This window comes from Phocoena phocoena, chromosome 7 (genome assembly GCF_963924675.1).
Source record: "Phocoena phocoena chromosome 7, mPhoPho1.1, whole genome shotgun sequence".
Lineage (NCBI taxonomy): Eukaryota > Metazoa > Chordata > Mammalia > Artiodactyla > Phocoenidae > Phocoena > Phocoena phocoena.
The window spans coordinates 98,381,693-98,390,975 of record NC_089225.1 but is presented as its reverse complement, the minus strand read 5'-3'; positions in this window follow the sequence as shown (position 1 = coordinate 98,390,975).

The window sequence follows — 9,283 nt, the reverse complement described above, 5'->3', positions numbered from 1 at the left end:
GAGAAGAAAGCTATTATTGTGCTAATCTTGCCCTCCTTTTAGGGTTCTTAATTACTCTGGTTATAGGCGCTATAGAAATTCTTAGACAAATAGATTTCTATGTAAGAAAATTCAGAAGCAAAGGATAAGTCACCCCCAAAAGGACTTTTATTTCAATATCCGCTTTTATAATTTCAAATAATTTCAAACTGAAACAATAAATACATTTATGTCCAAATTCATTTGGCGTGACTCTAAACTTAGAATGAAAATGAGAAGGACTCGCAGGTAAACACTGTGATTATCTTTACCCTCTCATGGATAATTGTCATTCAGGTTAGTTGGGACAGCTACTTGCGTGCATGGGCAGAAGAATTAAGGGTAAGGGTAATATTGCTATTATATCTTAATAGGATGAACCAACACCAGTTTGCATGTAACATCAGCTTTTTTATTTTGCAAAAGAGGGAAAAGTGTCTGGGAAATGTTTCAAAGTTAGTGTGCTGGGGTGAAATGAATTCTGGAAGTGGAACCAAAAAACCCAATTTGGAGTCCCGTATCTGCCATTTATGCAGTGTGTGACCTATGTCAGCTCAATCATTTGGGGCTCAATTTTCTCATCTGTAAAATGAAGAGATTGTACCAGACAATCTTTCAAAGACCCTTCAGAACTAATTGTTGTTATGGTAACTCTAAATGCTTATGAAATATATTTTAAAATCGAGAATCTAAAATGGAAATTATCTATCAGTGAATAACTTAATAACAACAACAAAGGACTACAGATGGCATAGACTCCATATATAATGAATATACAAAAGGGAAAATATGACTTAATTCCCATATTTGAGAAAAATAAAGAGGAGACGTAACTGAAAACTTGGGGCATCAATACAAAATATACAAAGGACTATAACTTCAAAAACTACCCTTTGTCTTACCACAGTTGCATTACATATTAAATATATTTCTACTGGAAAAAAATGGAAAAGATTTCAACTTTTACCATTTGGGGAATTTAAAAGAAGAAATTATTGAGTTGGCTCTTTTGATTTAAATTTTTCATGTAATGACACAAGCTGAACTGCATAACTGACATAACATTATATTTTTAGATATTTGATAAGACATTGAATATTACTGTTTTTAGTTTTCTTCTACATCTTAGAGCCAATGAATATATATTTTTTCTGGTCTCAGATATTTTCTTAGCTCTTGAATGTTCTCTAGGTACAGGACAGTGGGCTTATACTGCCTAAATAATAAAAATAGCCCTGCAGTATTTCTTCACCTAATATTTCTTGAATGAGTAAATTCTAGCCCTGTACATCCTTCAACACTTAGTTTGTCTTGCCACTGTTCCTCTTTATCTCTTCCCTTTTGAGGTGAGGGTAAAATTTCTCGGGACTGATTGACTATAAAGTCATTGTTACTCCATTTGGGTAACATAGAAACCTTGATACCGTGTCAAAGCTTTATCTTCCCTCCAAACACCATTCCGGACAGAGTAGATGCTCACTGAATTTGAGGCAGCCACAGTGGGGAGGAAGAAAGTGTCCCTTCTTCTCTCCCTCCCATCCTCCATCTCTGGGCTGGGTTTGTATGAGATCATTGCAGCCCTTCCAGTCTCCTTTTCTCTGTCCCCAGAGTGCGCTGGCTATGACTTACTTTTTGATCCCTTCCCTGGAGGACAGGATCCAGCTAATGTCGAGTTTAGGAAAACAGGAAATAATAATATCTGTGGTGGGAAGAGACAGGAAAGGATGCCCTGCGAGTTCCTTCAGTCCAACAGGATCCCTCAGGAGAAAACAAACAGACTCTATCTGCAATGAGGACCCAAGCATTGTGGAGAATGGAGTGGGGGTGGGGGGAGAAGTGGAAAATGGGCCAAAATTACTAACCAAGAGGTTATGGTAGGGATTCTGAATGTAGTCTTCAGGGGACAAATTTCTTGGAGTCAGATCTGCCTCAGCCACTCGTATTTGATGAAGAAGACTTTTTTCCCCAAATGAGACTTGTTCTTGTCTGAGTTGCTTGCCATCAGCTTGCTTTCTATAAAATCACTCTCTCCTCCACTATAGCCTTTGTCTCACAGATAAGGTTGCCAGATAAAATGTAGGATGCCCCATTAAATTTGAAATTCAAATAAACAATGAAAACATTTTAGTATAAGTATGTCTCAAGTTTCTGTACGTACTTCTGTCTTCTATTTTTTCTTTCACAAAATCTGGTATCACTGTTCAGGAATCAGTCAGCCTAGCCTGACCCATGATTCCATTTTCTGTTCATTCTCCTGATGGACTTTGCATTGGTCTCTCTATTAACTCCATCTCTTGGTTTCAAGATCCTTGTATTTGGCACAGATGAACCACTGATATGGTGGTTCCAAACAAATCATTCCACAAACAAGAATATCCGGTTGGCACAAAACTTAGTTCAGTAGATCATTCCACCCTCTCTGAGAACAACTGGTTGTGGACCCTCCAAAGGTAAAGACAAGACCAGACCTATATAAGTCCTGGCTGCATAGAATACAGTTAGCTGTTATGAAATAGATCTGGAGTTGCCTTAGAGGTTGGTGTGTGCAAAGGTCTGACTCTCCTCCAAGGAGGACACTTTGCTGTCCTCGGCTTGATGGAAAGGGCTCAGTATAGTTCCTTACCTTCTGCTGTGTATTGGCAGCTGGTCCCCTTAAGTGATGGTGCCATGTTAAGGTCTGGAGGTGAGTCATCAGAGATGGCTAATATTAGGTCCTCAGAGATGGTGGCAGTTCCCAGCATTTTAAGGGATACCCATAGAAGCCATGTGAAAATTCTGCTCTTGTCACAGATGCCCGCAGCATTGTGCCCCAGAACCAGGCAAAAGTGCAAATGTCATGTTTCTTTTTGTTTCTATTTTGTGTGTGTACTTTTCAGGCTCTTCTGAATAGAGCATCCCTAACATAGGTTGAGAACGTTGCATTTCCCACTTTCTGAAATACTTTTGTAAAATGAAAGTAGGTCAATGTCTACCTTTTAACAACACTCTTGAAAGTAGAAGAAGTCACAAAAAGACCATTTTAACCTGAAAGATGAGTAGAAAGGAGAAAGGGAAGTGCCTACTTTTCAACTCAGAAACAGTGTGAGCCCATTTCTCAGCAGGAACCTCAGGAGTTTTTGACAACCATGTTGGGTGTCAGCTTCTCCCACACTGTCAGCCTCGCAGGCAGTCATTGTACCTCCTTCTGCAAAGGCAGAGAGAATGTGCAGGCTTACATTCCCTTTCCTTGGAGGGTGTTGGTGCCAAACATGCAAAAGTCCCACATGTTCTCTTTCTGTCCTCTTGGGCTCACACACCCTTCTTCCTCAGATACTTCTGTAAGGGTCACTCATTCCATAGCAGTTGACGTTTTTCCTCATAGGAGGCACAGGGAACGTGTAAGGAGCTGGAGGGTACAGCTCAGATGCCAACTTCCCCATAAAGCTTTCTTTGATCTCCAACTCTAGAAGTAACGACTTTCTCCCTATTTTATATAAATTTCATTTACCATATACCATTCCTTCCCACCACTGGTTAGGTATATAACTGGACTGTATGATTCTGGAGAGCAAGATTCATTTCTTACTGACCTGGGACCTTGGTATCCCCTCAAGTGGGACTGGAAGAGTGTTTTATACATAGGAGTGATTCAAAACGTTGATCAAAAGTTAGCTCCTAGTAGATTTGTGTAGAAATAAATTCTCCATTTACGCTGAATATAAGATTCCAAATGTAGCACATTCTTACAATGTAATCATATACCCGTGCCATACACAAATCGTGTGCAATTAGGAAAACATAATTAATAATAGGTAATTAATTTTCCCATTAGTTGCCCTCTCTCTTTGCACTCTGAAGTGTTCTCTTTACAGAGATTACTACTTTTGGTCCCAATTCCCCAAATGGCCCACTAGTATCAGCCCACCAGCAGCAGAAGGAATTTTTAGCCCTTCGGCATAGCTAAATGGAGCATCATTAGAGCTTTTGTTTTATTTTTTAAACATACTCTGCAGTGGTTCCTTATTTCAAAAACTAGGAATTATAGAACGGTCTTCCCAATAAGACTAGATATTAACTCAGAAAAATACCTTGTCTCATGGATTGAGGTTGATTTAATTCATTATAGAAAAGTATGAAGTTATTTGAAGAACCATACCTTTTTTAAGGGGAAAATATTTTTCAAAAAGCCAATGGCTTATGGTAAATGCAAACATATAAAATATTTGCTATGAAGCATCTGGTTTGAATCCAGGGCAGGTTAGCAATCGTTAGACATGGGTTCATTTGAGTGACTGCCTTTGTACCTAGTAAAAGTACACCTCTGACATAGGAATTTCATACAACTCTGTGCTTAAAAAGCAACTTCCTACCAATCATCTACTGATTCCTTTCTACCACTTAATTCCAAACTCTGCTCAAATCCAACTTTCACTATGAAAACTTCTCTTTATTCACTGGGCTGGAGAGAGGTTAGCCGCTGCCCGGGACCACTCCCATGGAACTTTATTAAACACTGTTTCTCCTGCACCCCATATGAGTTAATGAACATGATTCCTCTTTGCTTCTCCCTTTTCACCCCAGAACAGAACACACTGCGGCCAGAGCCGCAGGGCTGGGATAGCTCCTTCTACACAGCTCTTTGATCTTCTACATGGAATGGGCTTACTGTTGCAGTGGACAATTCGGGGCTGAAAATAGCAGAAACTGGATCTACCTAATGTAAGCCAAAAGGGAAATTCTCGGGAAAAAAAGTGGGCTGCCTAACAGGATCATGGGGCCGCCCAAGGAACGTGCTTGGAAACACGGGGACCAAGGCAGCAGGGACTGCTTAAGAGCCTGCTTGATGATGGTCCAGCTCCCACTGTTTTCAGACTTTGCCTCACTCTGCTCCTAATTTCAGTTCCAGGAAGAAAGCTTTATATTGGTTTATTCTGAGCCACCAGCCCTCCTACTTCCTTATCATAAGGAGCACAAAGCACTTGAACCGTTCCATCTCATGTTAGAGGGGAATTTACCCAGCTAGAAATAAGGGCGCTATTGGAGAGAGAGATGAGGAACTGTTTACTAAGCAAGCGTAAGTATCATGCATTTACTGAAGACAGTGGCATAGGAGCCTCTGGAAATCTCTTAGGAGACCTGCTGCAAAAAGAGGCAAAGTAATAAAGGAGAAAGAGCACGGGTGTTGGAGTCAGAACCACTTGAATTTGCTACTTACTATCTGCGTGATGGGTCCTTTCTGAACTTCCATTTCCACATCTGCAAAATAGATTTACCTCTTGAGGTTATCATGGGGATTGCATTAGATAATATGTGAAAGTAGCTTCCTCGGTAACTGACATTCAGTGGGCATTCTTACTAGTTTCATTGTTTTGGTCTATGGGGAGCATTGTTGCCCAGCATTTCTAAAAATAACTCTGAAGCTTTGTGCTTGCTCTTAAGCAAGTGTTTTCTCTTTAGAAAACTTCAACTACTTTATGATATTAACAGACCCCCATCTCCCTCTAAAGTCATTGGTGCTTTCAGTAAGTAATGCTTTGTCATGCTCTTTCCTTAACTCTTCCATTTAACTATTGAATTTTACATTTTGTTGCTTTAAAAAAAATCTTTGTTGTGTATTTTCTTTATATTTTTGCTTAATATTTAACTCAGTTCCACCATCGCTGCCACACCCCTCACCTTCCCCACCATACATCTGCTCTTCTAGGCACCCCCTGTCAGCAAAGAGCATCGTGCTCTATCCAACTGTTCACTAGGACTTTGTCATTTTCTTAGTTATCCTTGACATCTTTCTCTCACCATCTTGCCCCAGAGTCTCAATCACTCAATTTTGTGGATTCTGTCTCTCAAATATTTCTTGATCCATCAACTTCTTTCCAGATCTACCACCAGCAGCCAAGTCACCATTGTTTCTGAATCCTCTCTACTTTGTTAGTTTCATCTAGAACTTTTTCCTGATGCTCACATGCTGTATCTTGTTGCCTGGAAATCTGACCTTCCCATCTTCCCACATCAGAGACTACAAGCTTACAGTTGCCTCTGCCTTCAGCTACCTCCTGTTCACACTTGTTTCCCAGCTTAGATGTTAGTTTCTCAGAAAAGCCCTGCCTAATCCCACTGTCCAAATTAGGTTTACTGCTAAATGTGTTTGTGGAACTCTGTACTTCATCATGGCTCTCATCCTGATTCCCATATTGAAAAAAAATGTGTATTTTTGGTTTGTTTATATTTTATTACACCTATCAGACAACAAACTCCATATAAGCAAGAACTAGCTCTGTCCTATTAATCACTAGTTGATGCTCAAAAATATTTAATAAATGAATGACTGGCTGTATGAATGAATGATTCCAACTAGGCACAAATATGGCATAATAATTGTGAGGATATGTGAATAAAATAAAAGTAAATTAGGAAGAAGTTTTTCATCTAAAAATTGCTCTCCATATTTGTCAGAGACATATAGGACTATGTCATTTTTCTTTCTACCTTTATTTTCTGCTGGCTTCAGGTAATACAATGGAATTGTTTTCTTTTTTTTTATGAAGAGATGATTTCATTTATTTTTAATTGGTTTCCCCTCATAAATCTTTTTTTTAATAGATAACATTAAGCTAAATGAACTCATTTAAATGAATTTCCACAAAAAGTAAAATAATCACATCGTTTATCATTTAAAGAAAACAATACAATGTGACCAATTTTACTTGAATGCTGAAACATTAATGATGATGCAGGTTTTACAAGAAAAAAATTTGGCCTTATTTATCTTGAACAGAGATTTATTTTCATAGATAACTACATCTAGCTCACAGGGATGACTAGAAAAAATGTACTCAAGGAAAGAGAGTCATGTTGTGAGTAAATACCCAGGACCTCCTTGAGGCAGTAAGAGTTAGGGTTATTCCTCAGGGTCTAGAAGTTCTGGAGGTAAGACTGTGCTTCTGGTTCTACGTTTAATTCCTCCAGTCTAAGACTCCTCCAAAGTAGGCATCTTGTCTCACCTCTCTTCCTCGACAGGTCCCCTCCTTGTGAAACATGCAACAGTCAGGTGTTGTGACAGGTATCATATATCATTGTCTTTTAATGTTAAAATTAAAAAATATATTTATTCTTTCAGAGCTAGTATCATGTATCTATAGGAGGTATATGTGTATATATATGTGTGTGTGTGTGTGTATATATGTATATATAATTTTTTCCCAAAGAGCTTTATTTTATGGGTTTTTCTGCTTTATCCACATTTGTTTGTTCAACAGGTCATATTGAAAAGTTTGCTTTATAGTTGGCTGTCCTTTAGTTCTCATCTATCTTTATTATCTTTGATCCCAGGCCACTAAAACCAAAGGTTGCCAGTAAGTTCGTGGGAGTGGTTTGAGTTAGGGAAGTTGAGAGGAAAGATGTTCTTTTTCCGTAAAAGAAACCATAAAATATACCTTCCCCGGGAATTCAATGCCAGGTTGAACTTTCCCCTGCCCCTCTCATCCCAGGACTTTCCATTTACAGACCTCTGTTTTGCTTGTAAAAACCGTATGAAATATTCAATGTGCCTCACTTAATGTAAGAGGCTTAGTTCCCTAATGCAGGAAATTTCCTATACTTTTACTGTCTGTGACCTACATTATAATAATCACAGTATACTACATTTACCAGTCAACTTGCTTGTGTAGACTATATAACAAATCCTTATTCAACTTGTATTGTGTTCCTTTTGGCAGCTTTGAAACAACTTTAAAAGGACCCTATATTCTAATATTTATTCTAGTATTTGGGTTTAAGAAACAGCCCAAGTTTATTTTCCCTCCCTAAAAATGCCACTGTTTTGTTTCCATTCGTACTTCTCAGAAACACTATGTCCCAGTGGGAACTCAGCAGGAGTCTACTGAAACTTGTGTTCCTAAACAAAATCTTGCAAAATGTTCCCATTCATCCCAGGGCTTTAGAGATGGGTTTCACCCCACTGTGTTCGAAGAGTCATCGCCCCTTGAGAGGCCCAAGTGGGCTAGAGCTCCCTGGCTGGTGTCATATTCATGCCCAATACCCAAGTCCTCCCCACCCCCTCCAATCTGCCAGAGGGATAGTGGACTCCTTTCCTCTACCTACAGTGGGAGGCTGACATGTCTGTCCAACTTTCTCATTAGCACTTGGCCAGGTGGCACAGAAGCATGGGGGGTTAGACAACCATATTGAGACAGGTTGACTGCCGTGAACACTGGAGATACCTTAGGTTGTGCTGTTGACCTCCTTACAGAGCAGAAGGGGGAACAGTACTTACAGCAGGAGGAGGCTTCTCTCTCTAGGGATGGGGATGAAGATATTGATGACAGTGGACACCATGTGTGGAACGTGGTGATTGTGCTAAGACCCTCCATCCATCATCCCATTTAATCTCAACAATCTTACTAGCCAAGTAATATTATTTGTATTATTTCCCCAGCAGTCTTCGAAGTGATTTATGCATATCAATTCACTTAAATCTCACAAAAACTATGTGAAGTATGTATTATACAAATATAATTTTACATACAAGGAACTTCAGGTCAGGTAAATTTCTGAGGTCACACAGCATGCGAAGTCTGATTCAACCCCAAGTGGTCTACCCCAAAACCCATACTCTGGACTACAACACTACAGCTCTGTCAAGCAGCTTGTTTAAATGGAACAGTTTGGTGGTGGTAGGTTCTGAAGTGAAGTCAAGGTCTTCAGTCTGTTGGTGGAGTGTTTTCTCAACTTGCCCTGTGACCCACAGCTTCTAAGATGGTTCCCAATGGTCCCCAGTCTCTGGTATTCCCAACCTTGTGTAATCCCCTTCCCTGAGTATGGGCTGGACCTGGCTTTCCATCTAATGATTAGACTATGCAACAGTGGGAGGATGTCACTTCCAAAATTAGATTAAAAAAAAGACCATGTCTGCAATTTTGTTTGCACTCTTCCTGACTGGCAGTTCTTACTTGCTTGCTTGATAGAATAAGCTGTCATGCTGTGAGCACCCTATGAAGAAGCCCACATGGCTAGCCCACGTGGCAAGAACACAGGGCAGCCTCCAGCCAACAGCCAATGAGGAACTGATGTGCTTCATCCAACCACCCAACAAGGAATTGAATCCTGCCAATAACTGTATAAGTGAGCTTGGATGTGGACTCTTCCCCATCCAGGCCTTAAGATGTATAATGGACTGAATGTTTGTGTCCTCCCAAAGTTCATATGTTGACCTCCTAATCCTCTATGAGATGGTATTAGGGGGTAATTAGATCATGAGGGTGCAGCCCTCATGAATGGGATTAGTGCC